General features: G+C 39.4%; 1 long non-coding RNA gene across 1 annotated transcript; it reads left to right on the forward strand.

The window, feature by feature from the left end:
* Positions 1-7,094: 7,094 nt before the first annotated feature.
* LOC112847146 (uncharacterized) lies at positions 7,095-19,427 on the forward strand. Its single transcript, XR_003220524.1, has 3 exons — positions 7,095-7,192; positions 12,511-12,569; positions 19,194-19,427. It is a non-coding gene; the product is annotated as an uncharacterized LOC112847146 (long non-coding RNA).
* The last annotated feature ends 2,129 nt before the right edge of the window (positions 19,428-21,556 follow it).

Genomic DNA, 21,556 nt, shown 5'->3' on the forward strand with positions numbered 1-21,556 from the left:
TGCTTTATTTTTCTCTCTTCAAACTGCATTGTGAACATGTATGACTGGTCCCACAAATGTGAACGTGTGTGCGAATGAATAGATGCTCTCAGGAGTAATTGGTTTGGTCTGCAGAATTACCAGTGGAACAGCAGAGGACAGGAGGAAAGGAGAGAGAAGGAAAAGAGAGGATGCTTCGCTTCAGCTCATTAACCAACGCCTGTTAGCTTGGAAATAAATTGGGTGAGATTCCACCACTGGAGAGGCTGATTAGTTCATTTTTCTCCTCCTCCCGACTGATCCGTCGGAGGTGTAGTGAGGCACGGCCGCTTCTCTCACTCTTTCTCTCTCACTCTGTCTCACTTACATGAGTCCAAGCACACACATACTAAAAATCAGCGGCCCATGGGTCCTGAAGCAGATGTGAATGAGACAGGTGTCAGATGACTTGCTGCCTGCCACAGCTCAAAGGTCACCTAGACTTACAGTACCGCTGTCTGACTGGGCTCACAGCCGGTGGACAAGGCTCCATCCAGGGGGACTGATGGCTGACAGAGTACTTCAAGAAGCGGGTAGAGTGATGGGAATTGCCTTCAGCCTTAGATGGAAATAAATAAATAAAAAACTTTCCTCTGTGATACAAGTGTGTGTGCAAAAACACGAGGTGCGGTAGTGACAATTTTGGACTACTAATCACTCCTAACATATGATTCGGAGAAATCATCTCATCTCGCTTGTCATTACAGAAGTGGGGAAAAATGCCTCTTCTGCAATGTCACAGACTCATTGTAAAACAGAGCATAAAAGCTGAAATTTGGAATATAGCTTGTCATTTGCAAAAACCTCGGCATTTGGTTGCTATTATTAGCACGCTGTTCAAAATGTAGGCTGAACACTTAACCAGGCTGAAAGGGCCATTGTCGTTCTTAATGAAAGCACTTCCATTTGGCAAAAAGTGCAATCCAGAGTGGAGACTATATTCACAAATAAGTATTTGATGCAATAATCTGCTAGAATGTGCGTTTTTATCCGAGAAATTACCCCACACTGGTACAACAACATGAAAACACTTCACTGCCAGACTACATTACGCTGTTTTTTGATGAGTTTGTCAATACATACTGTACATCCATGCATGTTTACTTTAATATCCACAAAGCTCATTACAGTCAGTGATGGAGTTCTACAAACAGCATGAATGAACACGAAAGAATGGGCCACATTAAAATGTACATTTTTACACTGACACACATGGCAGAATGGGCATGTTTTAAACTTAATGCACAAATGCACAACCACACGCTTTAATGCTCAGTGTTTTTGAGCAGTCTCAAAATGGCTTGTCATGTCCTAGCCCCCATTGCTCCTCCCTCCTTAATAACATCATTAATCAAAGAGTGTCAGTGCTAAGATATGGGTCGATAAACAATTTGGTGCAACATGCCTAATGGAAACCGGAGTCATTTTATATATTCACCTGCTTATAAATCCTACAGATTAAACCATGTTTTCTGGACACTCCCACTAAAGCTATTATGTAATTCTCCTATACAAAAACAGAGGTGTTAAAGACCAGTCATGCAATAGGTAGTCTATACAACTTTTTATACTTAACCTAAACCTCATTACAGAGCTGAAAATTATAAAAGAACGATGTCCATCTGTTTCAAGTATGAGTTTAATGGAGAGATTAAGATTACACTCTTTGCATTTGGAAGCGTACAAGCTCCTCGAGTAAAAACCAAAAATAGTAGATTTAATAATGACTTCGGTTTTGCTCAAACACCCACAGGTACCATAAGATCCCACCAGCTCATAAGATTAGACAGCCATACAGTGTAAATGATTTAAATTGGCAAGTAGAAGTCAAAAAAGAAGTTTGGTATATTTCTAGAACATGATTCAGTCTCAATATTTTAAGAATTAAATCAATTCAAAATCCAGTAAACCTTGTACCTAAAGACCTGAGTAGCTTTCCAAAACTTTGCAAATACTTGAATTTTATGCACTGTTCTTAGGAATCAATACTTTCGGCTGCCACACACAAATCTATAAAACTAAGTCAGCTTTCTATCCCTGAATAATAGATGTACTAATGAAGTATTGCTGAGTTGTAATGTGCATGGTCTGTCAAAGTAATTAATCAGGAACTTTTGCTGCCTGCTTTTAGCAGGACTAGTCAACTCAATCTATCCACTGATCAAGTTTGTTAGCATCTGAAATAAAATGCGTTGGTATGCTACACTGCAACAGTAATCAAAATAGTATCATGCAGGAAGTGTCATCTGTGGAAGAGGGCTTTCCATGCCGACATTCAGTTCAATTCAACTCAGTTTTATTTATATAGTGTCAAATCACAAAAGCAGTCATGTCATGGTGCTTAATCAAGATCAAGAAACTGTGTATGTTAGTTGGCTAAAACAGGCGAGTCCCATTAGCTTGCTAGCATCTTGAACTTGCAAATCGAGGCTCACAATTGTGGCTACTAATGTGAGGAGAAACACCAGAAACCAAGAAGACAAAGATCTGTTCTCCCATTCATAGGGTGACCGTATTTTGATTTCCAAAAAAGAGGACACTTGGCTCAGTCATGAAGAACTTGCTTAAAGAAACATATTTAACATATTTAAACGATGCCTTCTCTGTGCGGTTAATGAATTGTGAAATAAAATATGTCAAATAGGCTTTTACAAGTCAGCAAGTGCAAAAAAAATAACTTAAAAACCTCTGGAATTAAATAATGGTACAGAAATAATGCCTCATCTGCATAAGAAAAATTACCAGTACCGGGACGGTACGAGGGAAATTTCTTTTGCAGTTCGTCTGAAAAGATGCACTTGCGCTTTGGGATCTTTTAAACATCATTGCGCGCGTTGCTGCGCGCTGTCTGTCCGGTCTGTGATTGCAGAACAAGCGCTCACAAAGCAGCAGTTCGGGGATGAAGTCACACACATGGGTCCTCTGTCGGACTATAGAAAAACCCGGACATTTTTATCAATCTCGAAAATGCCCCCGAACGCCCCGGACGCCCGGACGGAACGTGAAAGGACGGTTGGTCACCCTACCCATTCAAGACTCCATCCAGGGAGTTTCAACAAGCAACCATATAGGGATCTAAGAGCAGATCACAGCAAACTCTTCAAACAAGAAACGGTCAAATAAGTTCAAAAAGAGAAAGATGCATTTTGAATGGACACCAAAAACAGACACAAATCACTCTCGATAATTACCTGGTAGCATAATTAGTGAACTGCTAACAGCAGGCACTCACACAGACATACGATCCCCACAAGAGTACACCACCTTTGACCTACAAGCCCATAAACTGCCTCTTTACATCAATGAAGCACACATCAAGCATCATAACTGCTAGGCCGAGTAAGCACAATCAGCATAATCAACCAAGACTCTGCGACTAAGCAACTAGTACTAGAGGCTAAATGGTCACTGATAATTTCCATCAATAATTTAATGTGGCTGGCTCCCAGGCCATTGCATATGCACAGAGCATAGGTATGGGTGCAGATTTAGCAATGAAATGACCATCAGCCGCCCGTCCTGTGTGTGGATAACATTTAGCTTTGCAAGAGGTGTAAACAACATTGACTAACTCATCTACCTTACCAGGATTGAGGGAGAGGATACAGGAATATAATTTATAATATAAGGGAAGGTGACTGAGACTGGAAAGGCAAGACTGGGCATAAAAACATACAACCTGCGTATCCTATAGTCCAGAAAGAACTACAAGGATGCAAGAAAGTCAGCCAGAGCAAAACATCTCCATGGGGTGGTGGCAGAGAAGTCAGCTCAGTGGTAGGATGATTATCCAAGCGATCACAGGGAGGAGATGGAGATGGATACTACCAAAACACTCCTCAAGGGTCCCAACCAAAACCCAGTGCCCTGAGACTCTTAAAGCCATATAATGATGGGTTAAAGGAGTGGGCAGGATTGGCAGGTGTCAGAGCTACTATTCAGGATGGAGCAGGGACCCTTTATACATACATCAAAAACTTGCCGAAAGTGGTTAAGCAAAGCTGTAATTGTGATACACTGATAAATGTGACAAAACTTTAGCAATGATATGAGAAGATCTAGAGGTTTGGCTTTAAAAAGTAAAGTCCAAAGTCAAGCCAGTCAAAAAACGGTCATCAAGGGGCAGTCATCACCGCCACCCCCCTTTAGTGAAGAATAACACTCTTATTTGCTATAAAGACAAGAAACAGATTTCAGAAGTAATCAGCTATTTCAGCAGCATTTGTGGTTGATGATTAATGATTAATTTGATGCACAGGCAGAATCCCATATGGGAGTACCACACATCATAAATATGAGCCCACGCCACAACACTGATAAATCAAAAATTATAAATGCTGTCTCCTTTGTAGATAGCTAGGATCCCACATGCAAAAATACAACAGCCAACTTTACTGATTACAAAATTACACACTGATGTAATAATACTGTGGGAGAGGAGACTTCTGGTTTAATCACACATACATTATATGATAAAAGCTGTAAAATATTTACCTCATCAAATTCTTGCTATATTATGTTGTTACCTTGTTGTCTTTAGCTATGACTCCCCTTCTCTCTATTTCTTGTCACTTTTTACAGTATTTGTGTATTTTTCAGAATCTGCTATAAAGAGGATGAATACAGTCATGAGCATATAACACACCTTACACCAGAAAGCAGGGCTGTATTCCTGACTGAGCGGATCTTGAACTGGCTGCTTGTCTAGTCTTTCTGTGTCAGCTCCCCTGAGTGGCATGCAGCCTGAGTAGACATGGCACTGTCATCTGACTGTGACCAAACGAGCCATGAGTAACAACAGAGGACACCCAGCCCATTGGCTAATTGTCCTGAATAATGAACCTCATTCTCCTTTCTGATTGGTCCGGGAGGTGAGAGCTTGGCAGTTGGCAGATCCATCCATCGTGTACAGCACAGTGTCACTAGAATGAATTTGTCAGATGACTGCTGGGGTGGCTGGAGTCAACCTTGTATTTTCTTCCACCTACATGCAGTTTATGCGAGAAATAAATGCTTGTCTGCTTAGTTACTCTGCACTGCTGATTCCTGACTACTTTAGCTTTTTTTGTTGCTGAAATCTTAACTGTTTTATGCAATATTGTGTATATTATTATTTATTTGATATACAGCTTCTCTTGACTGTTGTGAGTACTGGGTAATTTGCATTGCCTACATAAGGAATTCCATGCACATGTACCTGAAGCATCTGTTCATTTCTAATGTCTATAAAGTCAGCAGCCATTTGTACAACATTTGCAGCTAAAGCAGTTTTCGTTTTAATATATGCAACCTAATACTATACCAGAGCCCAAAAACACGTAAGTGATTTCACTAGTACAGAAATCGTGGTATTTGCTCTGTGTTACTCTGACCATGATTGCAGGTGTATTGCTAACTGGACTGTAATCTCATTTTGAGTGTGGCTAGGTCCTACTGGTTTCCCGCTGGTGCTCTTGATTGGGTTGTCAGAATGCAGCCAGCTGCTAGGTGACATGCAGAACACAAACCTGATTGCACTGGAAACCAGCTCTGACAAAAGCTGATGGAACGGGTTGGGTGTTAGAGAGATGTGACAAATGTTAAAGCTTCATGACGTCGGAGATCTTACCCTGGTTTGATTTGGGTTTCACATGTTTTTATGAAATGAAAATCGGAGACTTCTGAGGAGGGATATATTGAGAAAAAATGTAACAAACAGACCAGTGCTTAAACAGAATGTTGAAGTTTCCTCAGAAACTTGTCAAACAGAGGAATGGAGACTTCCACAACAGTGTGTTGTTTTAAAGTGCTCAACTTTGCAAGTCCTCCACAGCACTACGATCATAACCATACATGATGATAGGCAGACCACTAAATAAAAAATCAAAATTGCATAAAGGACTGCAGATATATTCATCCAGTTGCATGCTCACTCACTGCTACTCACCCTGGATCGATAACCCTGTGAGCCATCATTGCAGCCAAATTATCAACCAAGACAGCAAGAATAGTACAAAATATTACACTTTAAAAAACACCACCCCAGCGTTGTTCACTTGATTTGTAAATACAGAAGTGTTTGCTGAAACACTGACCTCAACTTTACTGTGATAACACGTCAGGTTTTTGTTAATCTTTTTTTTGGTATTGTCCCAGGTGGTCAAAAACAAACAAACAAACAAAAAACAAAAACAAACAACAGACTAACCTTTGCACATGACTGCACACAATGGTAAACTTTAGGCCAATTGAATTTTATTTGTAAAAACAAGCATTATCATTGAACCTGCCATCCAAATGACATTGAACATGCATAGCTGTGTAAAACATATAGCTGTGTTTAATTACTATTTCATTTTGACATTCAGTTCCAATATTTATTGACTCATATTTATCAACTGTTATGGTCCTGTGACATTGGTTTGGCACATAAACCAGGGTGAGGAAAAATAGCTAAAACAAGAGCAAATGTTTATTGAAGATCTTTGGCACAAACCCTGGCATCCTGCATCCAAGTCATGTTGCAACCCCCATCTACCACCCTGAACTTCACTCCCTTGGATATTTCACAATCATAAATAAATGGCACACAACTTCACTTGCAAAAAATAAAAACATTGCTCAGGGCTATAAACTAATAGTCCAAAAAGAAATTATAATTTTCAATAGATCTCTGATGTTACACCTATTTAAACTGACTGGTGTCAAGCTCAAGCTGAGTTCCCAACAGCAGACTTTTGACTGATTTTTTGTAAATAGAGTCAGAAATAGAAACAGCTATCTCTCTTATGCATTCCTCCCCATTAAGAAATTATCAAATCATTTCATATGACAAATATTTTAGTGCGACACTCTGATACTAAAGCACCCCAACCTTTCCTGGCACTTCACACAGCCCACTCACAGTCTGCTCATCAAGTCCACTACATACAGATATAAACAGTCACACACATACTGCATCTATGCACCTTGACTTTCTGGCACCTTGCAGCACAGCAGGCCGCCATCGCCTGTCTGTCAGTGCCTCCCCCATAAACATACCCAGTGCAGCAGTAGTATGACTCTATCAGCAGCTGGGCTGAGTCTGGCGAGCTTTGATCTCCCCCCGACTGAGTCGATCCACTGGAGCGTGACTACACCAGGTGGGAGACAGCCACGAAGTGCCAACTCTGAATGGAAGTGGTCTGACTCATTTGTAAGTCTACATTTATGGATTATTGTTCTAAAATATCCAAAGACTGTTACAAGTTGAACTGATTTTCATTTTGTCTTTCACTTGACAAGATAGTTTCTTCCTTTATGAATCGGGCTTATTAAATATGAGTGGGTACTGTAATTGTACTGTACTGTAACATTGTGATTATCCAGGGTTACCTGTTATCTTGCATTTTGACAGGTGTAAATATTATTCTAGGTGTTTGTAGGTTTCTCCCAGAAATACCAACCACAGATACTTAACCACTGGGTGTTTAACCTTTTTGTAGGAGTCATGTATACTTTACATCTTTCCACCAGTATATTACAGTGTGTATAACACCCCACCTTTCCAGCCTCATTCATTACACTTCTCATAGCTAACCATTTTTCAATTTGTGCTCTTTGGCTTTGAAAGTATTTTCACAGGTCATGGGAATCTTAAGAGCTTTTAAGAGCTCTTAAGGCAACGGACTTCTTTAGGTTTGTGGAGACAGTTCACCTCTGATCCAAGAGGCTTCTTCAATACTAAAAACAAACGGCGGAGAGTCTGGGATATCTAACCCCGAGTGGAGGTCGTTCTGAGGGTCACTGATGCACTATTGATCAAGTGAGCCTCTTGGATGAGGTGAAATGTCTTCATAAACCTAAAGAAGTTCATTTGCTTTTTTTTCAAGCTGTCAAGATTTCAGTTCTTTATTATAATAATAATAATTATTATTGAATAAGTAAATGTTGTTGAGATTTTGGCTGTGGCATACAGAGTCTAGAAACTAAAACATGCAGTGGTTGTATAGCATTTTATATTTTGCACTTTAAAAAAACCTCACATATCACAGTGGCCTTTCGGCAGTGAGATCCTGCAATGAGGAGAAACCTGTCCAGGCTCTTTTCCATCCAGTGTAAGCCAAATGCTTACCCTAAGTGACCCTAATTAGCAACAAGTGGGTAAAGCCAATTGATTACTTAATTCTCGGTCATGAAGTGAGATTAGGGGTCCACCTCTCATGCGGAGGACCCGCGACATTTTGCCACCAGCTTGCATATGCATATCTGGGTTTCCCCATCTGTCCGTCTGGGTCACCTCCATGCCCAGCTCTTCGTGTCTGGATAATTAGCTGCCCAGCCCTCGCTGCCAGACTGTGCGTCCCATGGATTTATGATGGTGATGGCTGGCCAGGTCTCAGAGGGGATTGTGTGTGTTTGTGTGTGGGTATGTGCCAACGAGGCCAAAGGGAGACATGGCTGTCCTACTAATGAGAGGACACAAGGTTATTTACGGCAGGCTGGACCAGTGTCATGGATATGGAGAAAAGGCAACACCTGGGTAATAAATCATTAAGAATACATGTGAGTTTGGAGGTTGTTTAGTATTTAGTCCAAAAGCTGAAGTCATCACAGATGAGTGTGCTTTTCAGTATCACCCTCCTTCCTATACTTCAGTTACAAGGACGAGAGAGGCTTCATCTTTATGATTCACTCATGCCTCTCTGGTTATTAAACAGAAAACATCATCTGTCATAAACAAACATCACAGCCATTTCACCACATTATGTTCTACACTTTGTGCTTGCTTTTCTTTGAACAAGACTAAAACGCTGCCTCCACTCCTTTGCTGAAGTGACTCATCTTTTCTCTATTTTAAGTGCAGTATAGTGCAATTCGGAGATTAAAAAAACCTGTCCATTGGCTGCAGATGGGTGTGGTAATAAATACATCTTGCATTTTCAAACAGTTGTTTCAGTAACATTTATATAAACACTTTTACTGCTTACATCAGAGGATCTACTGGTGCCCTTCTTGTTTGTTTGTTTTTTTCTTGCTACAAATGGGAAGTGGATAAATTCCAAGGACATTAGTGTTGTCTGCATGCGAGGGAAGCACGAATGGTTAAAAGTGTAAACCAGTAAAAAAGACCACTTTACTCTTATCTGTGGGTTATGAAATGTACTCTGAAGGTTTTAAACCATGCCCCCATAGACAACACTTTAATCGACCATCTACAAAAAGCCTGCTGTCTTCCAAAGAGCACTTAAACTGTAGAAATGAAAAGTTCTCTGTTAGAGAACTCCTCGAGTGTCTCCGTCCAGACGAGTCTGACCTGTCTGACCCTTTCAAGACTTGTTAAAAAATTTCCATCTTATGTGACATTGGAAAATGTCTGTGTCTTGTGCTGTTGTGTGTGGGGTTTTTTTTTTTTCATAATATAAAAAAATCATTTTAAATGAAGCTCTGACAAATTTTGTTGCCAGTGATTTGACCTTTGGATGGGCGCCTTCTATTAAAGTGGAGCACATGTCTGGCTGTGGATTGGCTGCACTTTTGACTCTGCCTTCTGATGACCTTAGTAACCGAAGTGCAGACCTTCATCTCAACTTCAGCTGTTTTCCTGCTAAGTCAAAATTGTCCTCCAGCTGAAAAGCAGACCTTTGACTCTTTGTGCTCTTGTCTTTTTTTTTTTAATTCAGATGTTATGCAGTGGGTTTTTGTTTCATCATTTTGTTCTCAAAGTATATGAGTCTTGTACCAGCAATAAAAATCACCTTGTCAGAGCTAAATACAAAAACAGTTTACCTTATTGGTCATCTCTTCCTTCTGCTTATAGTCCATACTGTCAGACTGCCATTAAATTTACCTTACAGCATTCTTGGAACTATATCACCTTAATGCTTATCACATCCTAATTCTCCATTTTTTATTTATTTCTTTGTTTTTATTTGTTTAGATTGCAGAATAAGTGCTGTTTGCATTAACAAGCAACAATGGAGTGGACTGGATTGACTTTGAGCCCTGTTGTACCAATCCTGAAGGTTATCCAGACTCTTTCAATGTATTCTAGCTACCCCTATGAATTCAAACAAATACATTAGATAGATTTAAATTAGCTGCTATATCAGCCTTGGAAAGCATTGTGGGCAATTAAAAAAAAAGGGGGGGGGGGGGGGGGGGGACTTTTCTTTCACTTCAGTAGCATCTGTTTCACCTCTGCAAGTCAAATGCTGCTTGTAATTGACTTGTTGATCAGATGTTTTAACACATTTTCAGAAAAAGCACAATGCCGACTTGCTTTATGCTTTTGATTAGCCTGTGGGCATGGACGTGTTTTCTGTGAAAAAATGACCTTGACCATGATGACATTCAGCTTATTTAGAAAGTAGGATCCAGTAATTTTGTTCTTGGCCTTTATTAGGAATCAAAACTCCAACTATCTGAGATTCTGCTGCTTTTCAAACTATCTATCTTTGTACACATACAGTGCTAAACTGGCAAAATGCCTTTTTAAATGAAATGCTGTGTGTGGAAACACATGATCTTGCAGAACTTTGTTCGAGCATCAATCATTTTGTTATTTAGCCTTGTCTGTGCGTGGAGACATAAGCTTGGCATATCTGGCCTTTCAATTCACCCTTGTGCTTCTCATGCGAATATAAAAACTCTAACTGAATGTTGATTACTGTCCTAAGAGTAAACAAGTAGGCAACTGTGCAAGGTCGACAGTAAAATACATTTTGAATGAATAAATGAACAATAAACCAGACTGTTTAAATTCTGAATAATTATGACCCCCTCAGTGCTGTATGCCAACCCAGCCACAGTGGGGCCACAAGACAGGACCTAAACAGGTTTCACTGTTTAGTTCTTGTCTATTATGTTCGCCTTCTTACTTGAAATAGTGATGAACAGTGATGAACAGGTTAATAGATGATGTCAGGCAGTAGTATGAATATGATGTTCACAGATGAGTTTGTGATCTGTAGTGAGAGTGGGGAGGAGGTGGAGATATGTTCTGGAGAGAAGAGGAATGATATTCAGTAGATGCAAGAAGGAACACGTGTGTGAATTAGAGAAGTAGAGGCTATGAAAGATGATGAGTTTAAATATCAACCATCCAAAGCACAGACAATGGACAAGAGTGGCACAAAGTGGCAATTAAAAAAAAAAAAAGACAGGAGGAGCTGAAGATACTAACATTTCTATTGTGAGAGACCAGAATGGACAAGATTAGAAATGTGTATATCTGAGGGACCACAGGTTAAGTGATTTGGAGAGACGAAACAAGGCTGAGATGGTTTGGCTTGTAAAGCAAAGGAATAGTGAATATATTGGATGGAGCTGCCAGAAAAGAGTAAAAGAAGACTACAAAGAAGATGGATATAGTGAAGGAGGACATGCAGAAGGTTGGTAGGACAGAATAGGAATGAGATGGAAGCAAATGATCTATTGAAGTGGCCTATGATGACACATGGGCACTTTTAAAAGTCCTATTGATGTTACAATTAAAAGCACTCAGTAAGCATCAATGTCAGCATGTTCAGTTAAAATTGTGATTTACCCCACTGCACTCCACTCTGCTCTAACTTGGGTTTTGTAGTTCCTTAAAAGGTAATTGTTATTTCTCTGTGTCCAGTAGTACTACAGTGTGGCGGGGAACCAACGCCACAGCATGTTTGGCATATTTTGCTGTTCTGACAGAACAAAAGTTGTTTTGTTTTTTTTTGTTCTGGGATAAAAATAGCAGTTCATGACATTAATCAAATCAAGTAGTTTCATACAAAGAAAAACATCAAAAGCTTCTAATCAAAGCCACAAGTATTTGTGCTGTAGTATCACGCCTTTCAAAAGTGCCCCTTTCAAGCACAAAATCATGTCAAATACTACACGAAGAAAAAGCTGCACACCGTCACTGAAATACCATAAGAGCCTAACATGTAACCCCTTTAGGCTGCACGAGGTTATTCCCTCAACATGCTCTGTCACATTTTTTTCAAAGCTCTTCAAGTTAAAGTAGGTGAGAGCAAAAAATGGATGTGATGCAGTGTTGGCAGAAATCAAGACACACTGCTTGAGGTTTCAGTTGAAACAAGCGTAGCCCTGTTTTCTATTCTCTTTGATACAATGGAGACCTGTGTTTAAAGAGAAAAGGGGAGAAAAAGTTAAGCTGGAACTGATACAAACATCAGTATGAATATGACAAAGAGCTTCATTTCTGTAGTGCTTAATAGTCCTGTCTGCCATTTGTTAGCTCAGTTTTATGTAGATAGCTTTTGAATGGCTCAGTAGGAAAATGCACTGTCAATGAATTACATCACATTATCTTAGCCACCTAGCTTTGTCATTCAGTTGATGGGGCTGTCGCCTGTGTTTGCCTGGGTAGCCCTGGCTGGTTGCCAGGATGTCTTGTTGATGTGGCCAACTTCATCCCATTTGCCAGTGAGCTGTGACTAATATGAAAACACATCTGACATCTGGCTTACTCAATCTGCTGGTTTTAAATAGATGCTGGCGTCAGTAAAGGATTCATTCGCTCTTTTCTTTCAGTGTGACGACATCTTCTCTGATCGGTGTCTGGGAGCTACGGAGTGAACGCTTTGCAGAGGGTGAGATACCAACTTAAAGTAAACACACATGATGCTGTTCTGAGTGTTACTATGTTACTATTTTTGTGATGTTTTCATATTATTTTTAAGCCCAGAGGTTTTCCAGTTGTGGCATATAAAAGCACAGACAAATTAATATAGTCTATAGCTATTTAAAAATTTACACTGTGGTGAGAATTTTTATTCTTCTTATTTTCTAAAAATCAAGCACAGCAGCATCCTGTAAAGTCAAGCTCAGCTTCAATCCAGGCAGATCAGCTGATTTCCACTGCCAGCCCACATCAGGCAGTGGCTGAGCTGATACCCTTTCACACATCCTACTAGCAAATCTCATATAGGTGGGCGTGGTATTTAAGCCTCTTTAGCCTTCTGACACTTCCCATCTTCAAGCTGCTTTACAACCCAGCTTCTCCTTAGTTGCTGCCTTATTCTGCAATCTTGCTGCTGCTTGTCCTAGCCTATGCTTTCCACATATACAGTACAGTAAATGTCCTAGGAAAGATCCACATGATGCCAAATATGTCCTTCCGTTCAGCTGGGTCATGGCAATAGCTTTGATACAAGCTATGTCCACTATGTGCTGTAAACTGTGTCTAATTACTCCTCCAGTTGTACATCTTCTCTCTGCCTCTTTCCTGCTCTGGTTTCTCTCCGTGACCCCAGGAGAAACAATGAATCAACTGTTCTGTATCCGTTTGTTCCACTTGCCTTTTCCTTTTTTTCTTCTTTTTTTGCATAATTCTTTAGAGCAAATTCATCAGATGCTTCACATTTAACCTGGTCCTCAGGCTTTGTGACATTAGGGAAACCTTTTGTTTTCATTCCCCCAGTTATTTACACCAAGTCTACAGTCTGTATAGGAGTGCTATTGCTCAAAATAATGTTTAAATATAAGGGTTTAAGGGACAAGCTGAGGGGGAAAATGTGTACTTCCTACTGTGACTGGGAAAAGAACTAGCTATTATTTCATATTAATAGTCTATGTCTGGGCACATTATGGTGTTAACATTAACATTTACAGACCCACCCTGCTTATACAATCGCTTGAGGTTAAACTCAGGCACCACTCATGCAAGTCTGGTGTCATGTCCCTATAATCCACACAGATGAATATTTAATTGACCATTACCTGCAGCAACTGATAATTAGAGCACAGTCGCTGTATATTCCTGGCCTCAGGTTACTGCTCTGAGGTCGTCCTGCAGTGCCAGCTAAGGACAAAGCACCGGTTGGTGAGTGGGACAAATTGTTCTGTGGCTTCATTTAACAAATTCATGCTTCAGTCTGGAGAGCCAGCTGTGGTGCATTTAAGGACCCCTTTTCTCTAGACTGTGTAAAAGCAAATTGTGATGTGAGTACATTTGGCTTTATAACTTATGCATTCCAAAAATTGCCTCATATTTTACTTAGTGGTAAAAGAATATACGCTATAGAAACTTTAGAGAGGGAACTCATAATCAAGGCCTTTCAACTACAGAGAACCGGTTTGCTTTTCATTTATACAGTCATGTTCTTTCAATATATTCTTACAAAAAAAGAGTTTTTCATTGGATAACTGTGTTCATTATAGCAAAAAAGAATGAATACACTAACAGGTACCATGCACTTCTGATGATGCAGCAGGCCCAATTAAATTGCCACATTTGGTAACCAAGGTGGAAATGTTCTCTCACATAATATGAGATGGCAAGCACTGGGGCATCGCTCAGGTTCAAAGTATCATCAAAGCACTCTGTTCTAAATAGCTTTAAAAGTACAGAGAGACCTCAGTCACAACACAAGAAGAGCTCTAATTTAAGTTTAGATTGTGTAATAAATATGTAATACCCAGAACATTTACGTATTTATTATTTACTTTGAAGAAACTAATGTTATATTAATTCCTTTTCAAATTCAGATGCTGTTTTTCTTCTTCAGTTTCACTTTACTGTGGTTGTTTCTGCATGGCAGAACACTTTTATTTTTCATCTATGCTCAAACTCACTGATCATTAGTAGGACACAATGTTCTTCCTTTTACCATGCTTATGTTTAAGGGGAAGTGGCACATGCCTCTATTCAAGGCACAGACTGTATGGGCAGAACATACAGTATATTTTTCAGTCTCTGGTGTCATAGTACAATAACATCTTCAAATGTCTCCACAGCCCCTCCAATCTGTCTTCTTGCCTGGAGTTGCTGCCTGTCATTGTCTCCCAAAATCAGCAAAAGTTTTTTTGGTATTTGGTTGTTGCAAAAAAAAAAAAGTGCCATCCACTTCTACAAAAATAACTCAAACTTAGATCATAACTTCTTCCACTCTGGAGGATCTACCTTTTATAAAAACTCAGCCGGCATCATTTTTCAAAGCATAGCTCAGTGAATGAAAAGGCTGAGTAGTACTCCGATTAAAATGAATGTGGAATGCTGCTGCACCATAGTATATAGAGTTACAGTTCAGATATTTTTTAGAACAACTTCACTAATATCAGTATCTTCTGACATATTGTTACATCTGTTGCTGAATCCTCAGGTTAAATTGTAGTTGAGCAGGATGACATGCGTCTGATTCCTCTTCTAAACAAAGAGGAAAGATCAATCCAATGTCCCCAAACCCAAGAAACAAACTGTACAACTGGTGATGTACATCGGCTATTATAAACTGCAAGGTCAGCCCTAAAGAGCAAAAGGGAAAAAGGTTTCAAGACATTGGAGAAATGGGAGGTTTTGCATGTAAAGTCATGTGCACATCGCTCACGAGCTGTCCCCCATATTGGATGTGATAACAGACAGGTAGTTACTGCCTGACCTGAAGGCTCACTCATGAAATCAGAGCTCTAATATAAGAAAACCTACATGCTAATTTATTCTTGGTGTTGTCACAATTAGTTATTGCCAGCAGATTAGACATGTGACCCTCCCATCCCTGGAAAGCTGACAAGAGCTGGATGGAACAACAACATAATGCTATAAGCTAACATTATGACAGCAAATGTTAGACTTGAATGTCCTAAAACTGCTAATACTAATACTTTCCATCAGATAATAGTTTGATTGCATTTTAATATCATATGAGAGTTTGTATGCTAAGTACGAGTCTACCCATGTAAGATCTACTTCAACAAAACCTTGAGTGAGAGCAGCGAACAGGAGCGAACAGCAGCTAATGGATGCAAAAACAGCAACGCATACTTACAGAAAATTACAGATATCCTCAACAACTCACCTCATTATCACTGTCATCAATCACAAATGAGCTATGTTTACTCCTTGGATAAATCTCTTGAAGTGCTCAGGTAGAGTAGAAAAGTCAATTTACCATTTTATCATCATCAACAATGTCACTGATAACACGCAGAGACGTGTCAATGTCAAAATGTAATAAAAATCAGTAAACAGTGACCAGTGACCGTGGGCCACTTATTCCAGTTCTTGTTCTAGCAACACAGATTCATACACATAAAATGGTAATGATAATGTTATCGCATAAAAATACCACAGATCTCTGTCGTACGACCTTTACCACCGCTAAGCATTAAGACTAAATATAGGAGGGAACAGCTTGGCTGGTTATGTAGATAAGCATCTGAGTAATTAACACTGTATATCTTTGAAATCTGCACAACAAACATAATGAATTAAAAAATACTAGACTATATTTCTAAATGAACGACATTCACCAATGAAAAAAGATGCTGTTTTTAAATCAAGATGTACAGTGTGTCTATTTGGTTCCTGTTTTCTCTCTATCAAACATACAGACACACACACAAACACGTACAGACACATTTATACACCAGTTCATTTTGGGGTTTAGTCTGGCTTCTCAGTCATGTAAGTCATATTCCACCACATTTTGCTAATATTCCTTATTTTTTTTATTTTTGAAAACAATGCAAACAAACAAGACTGGACTCTGAATATGCTTTAATCCCCTCCTAGAGGAAAAATTGAATGCATGTACTTGATTTTTTAAGGATTAAAAGATGAAAACAACAGTGTTAGAATAACTTAATGCATGGTAAGATGTAACACCAAAACCAACAATGGGGATAAAACTAGTATTAGGCAGGATTGTTTGATTTATATATGTATTCACTCATACATGCATATAGCCCAAGCAATGGCTGCTATGTGCCTAAAATGAAAGAAAAGCTGAAGAAAGCACAAAAAGGAAGAGGGGGTGGTGGAGGAGTGAGAGAAGAATGGATGCGGATAGAAGAGAAAGAAGTCAGTGTAGGGATCTTTCATCATAATCCTGTTACTGTTGAATAATTTAAGTATCTCCTTGCAGACATTAATTTCCTATCATCTACTTTGCTTCTAATTCACTGGGAGAATTAATGAGGATTGACATGGCTGCTCTTTCTTGTGCAGTGAAAGCCAACATGGAGCGGTTGATAAGCGGGATGTGCTGCTGGAACAATGGGCAGCTGGTTATAGCCTAATCATTTATTTTACACTTCATCCGAGCTTTCATTAGCTTCCAAAAAAAGCAGGGCATGAAAATATAAGAAGTACTGTTAATTATGTACATTAGTATTGATTATCAAAATTCTGAAAGTAGTAAAATACAATGGCGTCCTACTTAAAAAAAAAAAGTTAATTTACTTTAAGTTGAATCAAGCATATACCATCATCTTTAGTGTGAATTATCTTCTAAAGGTCACCTCTAAGCAGTGTAGTAGACATGTCGAGGACAAAGCCATGCGACTGATAGGCCATCTGTTTCGAAGATTGATAGCTCTCTGCTGCTATCAATGATACGCCTATGTGCCTCTTAGCATTCTGTACATCTCCATTGTTTTTCGTCAAGGACATTGGGGGTATACAACACCATATAAAATGCCATTTCTGAATAATAGAAAGTGAGATGCAATAGAAGGAATGGGAGAAATAAAGGTAGGGCACTCTGAAGAAATACACCACTGTCAACAATGTTACCACTATGGGTTTGAAATACAGCGTTGTAACTTTGCACAGATCTCATTGTTTTAGGCAGTAAGGAGAGGAACATCGCCGGTGAGAGTGGGGGGGTGCAGCTTCAAAGATCTGGCATGTTCCAGGCTGACTTTAATGGGTGAACAGGAGAACTGGGCTGCAGTGACATTCACAGAAACCTGGGGGGATGTTTAAAGAAAAGATTTTAAAAAAACCTAGAGATGTCGGTTTCTACGTGTGGAACAGTGAAGAGAAATTACCTTAATTTTTAGGTGAATTTTGATTTTTGTGAACAAACACGCTCCCTGGCTGTTCCCTACCTTTGTTTGTTTAGACTGCTCTTTTCTACAAGCAGACATCTCATTATTGTCAAGTGCAGTGAAACCTGAGACAGTTTCTGGCACGTCTATCCTTTCCTCCTTTAGCTGGGCACATTTCTTGCACTTTTTCAAATAATTCAAATCCTTCAGTGTGAAAAAAGATATGAAGTCAACAATACTCTTGGCAACTGTGATACCAATTTAATTGAAATGTCAGCTGAGAGACAGGGACTCCAAATCTAAAGAATCTCTCTGTTTTGTCTCTTTTGTGTCCTCATCCCTTCTCCTTCTCTTATTTCTCATCTATCTTTCTCTTCGTACCGCTCTGAGTTACAACATCATCTTTCTGCCATATCAGAGGACAGGAGGGTCAGCCATGCATCAGGTGATGTTCTCAATGCTGCACTCATTTGACCCATCACCCCAACAATAGAGGCTGACCCTGAGCCGCTCTTCCAATTAATCACCTAACCTTGGCTTCACGCAAGTGGCTGCCCTTCCTTTGCCTTCCTCCCCCATCTTTCAGTCCCATCCTCCAATTCGAGTTGACCCAAGGCGGCAGAGAAAACCTCTGCTGCTTCTCCTGCCTACGAGGGTCGAAGACAGTCGTCCACCATTCCGCATGACTGCCAGTATAAATCTGACGGAAGTAATTACCCATCACCCTCTGGGGGCCATGAGCAGGCTTCCCACCCCCTCTTCATCTTCAACATAGTTCAACCTTATTATATTCAGCTGGGAGAAGAGTTGTGGTGCACGAGCGGAGACAGTCGTATTTAGAGTTAATTGCCTCTGGCAGGTGAGGACATCAGTTCCACCATGTGCCCAGGCAGATGGCTCAGTGGAGGCAGGTTCAATCAACTAATTGTAAAGTACTGATAGGGCTTTGGGGGGGATGTTGACCTAGAGCTGTGGTTGAGGGACACAAGAGATACTGAAAGACTAAAGGCCTGCACAGAGCCGAATTTGTTTCGTATGAATCCAAATTTTCTGTATGCAACAAATCCTCCTTTTAGACATCTGAGGAACTCTAAACATCACCTATAATGTGTCTGAAAACTTTTTGGAATTCAAAACACAAGCACACAGATATGCATAAACACATACACGTACAAAGCAAGGCCCCGTTCAAGCTCATGTCCTTGCAGCTGCTTTGAGCTGTGGCCTTTATTGCTGAGGGAATTGGGGGAGATGTAAATAAAGTTGTATGCTGAGGTGAAATTACTTTGCTGGCAATAACAAAACAGAAGAAATCCAATACAGAGTGGGGCCAAAGAAAGAGAGGAGCCAGAAGTGTTGGTCAAAAGGCACCAATCATTGTCTACAACTTTTAGACACCTTACTTACCCTTACTCTTTTCGTATCTTTCTCTCTTCTTCTTTCAGCTGTCTCCTTTGGGAGTAATCACAGCAGATCGCCTGCCTTCATCTCACCCTATCCTGAGCATCCTTTTCTGTCAACTTATTGTACTTTTCATATATTAACTGAAACATTAAAGCTATATGTTTCTATCTTGTGATGTTTTATTTATTTGTGTTTATCCATCGTCTCTGATTCAAATGGTGAAGCCGCAAGAAGTGATGATAGAAAATAGGTCACGGCCAGACATTTAGAAAAGATACAAAACAAGATGGAGTGCAGGAAGACGAGTAGGAAGAGAGGGGTGAGGTGAGATGGATGGAGTGCGCAGAGAGCAGAAGAAGAGGGATGGCAGGTCAGGTATGCCCATGGGGCTTGTGTCAGTGAAAAATCGTCACATTAGCATTGATTCATTTAAATAATATGGATCGCTTGGCAGATATAATGTTGCTACAGGAATATTAAATCCTCAGCTGCATTTAAATAAAGTTGCCTTTGCAAATAACATCACACTCGGGATAATGTTAAGAAGGCTTAATTACCTATGTGCTGTTGCATGCTTAACCTGCCATGCCAGCAGACCCAGTCAATATTTCATAACAAGTAAATTATTTAGGAGTTTATAAAATAATACTTTTTAGTCTTAAACCGTGCTTTACCTTTTATGTTCCATGATGCATTAACATTTGACCTTGAAGTATGAATTTTGAATTACAGCTTAATAGGAAATCATAGACTTCTGCATGTTAGGGCAGCAATTTCCACAAGGATTAAAGTATTGTGCAGAGGTCTTCAGATACCACACATTTTTTAATATTTTGCCATGAAAATGGCAACTAAGAGCAGTATACAAGAAAACGTAAAGGCTTAGTGCATCAGAAATTGAAGAGCTTGTCTCCCAAGATGGATAATAATTTTTGCAGGGAAATACTTTGGATTTAGCACAATTGATTTAACCAAGAAGAAATCATATGCAACGACTGCTGTAGAGTTGTGTCTGTGGTGCAAAGCAACACAACTAACTTGTTCAGCCACCCGAAAACACAACACACACTGCGATATAATTAATGCATGAAGGCCAAGAAAAACAATGCAATGGTTGCTAACGTGAGTCATCCAACATCAGCTCAGATGCCCATAAAACCAAGGCTGTACAGCACATCAGTGTATCCATCCAGCTCACAGAGATGCACTGAAATCATCAACCAATCCAAATCCATCTGGCCAAAGACAAATTTCCATTAAAAAACGTGTGTGTAACAAATGCTTCAGGAAAATACAAGGGAACATACTCGACAAAAGATATGTTATTTTGTGAGTGCAAACCCTCCCCTCTAAAATCTGCACTTATGCAAAACATTGGAAGGGAAAAAGAGTATTTGTTATGAGTTCTATTCAGATCAATCATCATGTATGGTATAAAAATAGTCTGTATCTATATCTATATATCTATATCTATAAAGATTAATTAACATAATCTTCATGTGTATATATATATATATATATATATGCTGGATGGGACCTAACTGGTGGAAAAAGATGTAAGATGATAACAGTGGAGGAGAAAGGGAGACAAGATTTGTAATCTGAAGCAAATGCACCTAATGCTGACATGTCAACTGAATATTACACAGGGTAACTTATTATTAGTCTTTACACATTACTCATTAAAAAACTAATTAGCTTTTTACATTTATTACATAGCACAGCTTAGTCAGGTGTCCAACCACATGTGACACATTCTTATTTACATAATACAAATCTGATTCTGAAAAAAATGAATGCAACGTTTTGCCAGCGTCATAAACCCATTTTATTCATACTAGAGCACAGAAAAAAATGCTTGATGTTTAAAGTGAGACAATGTAGCATTTAAAGAAAAATATGAGCTTATCTTGACTTTGATGGCACAACAATCCTAAAAAGGGTTGGGACACAGCATAAACTTTTTGGGTTTACATAAAGACATTAATGAAAAGACGTGTTTAAAGATAGGGTTGTACATGGGCACTCGATTACACGTGAAACTGTTTTGTAAGATGTAACTCTTTTGGTGCCAGATAGTAATCCATAACTCATCATCCTGTCCTTCTTCCTGTCTTGCTCTGGCTCTGCCAGGCTCTTTTCTTCCTGTTAAAGGGGAGTTTTTCCTTCCCACTGTCGCCAAAGTGCTTGCTCATAGGGGGTCATATGATTGTTGGGTTTTTTCTCTAAATGTATTATTGTAGGGTCTACCTTACAATATAAAGCGCCTTGAGGCGACTGAAATTGAATTGAATCATTGCTGTTCTATTAATTGGTTTGTTAAAACAAAGGTCCAGCCAATAATAAACATTATCAGTCTTTAAGTGAAAGAAATCCATGTGATTATCAGATTATCCCTTACCTT

The sequence above is a fragment of the Oreochromis niloticus genome, linkage group LG6 (assembly GCF_001858045.2).
Source record: "Oreochromis niloticus isolate F11D_XX linkage group LG6, O_niloticus_UMD_NMBU, whole genome shotgun sequence".
Classification (NCBI taxonomy): Eukaryota; Metazoa; Chordata; class Actinopteri; order Cichliformes; family Cichlidae; genus Oreochromis; species Oreochromis niloticus.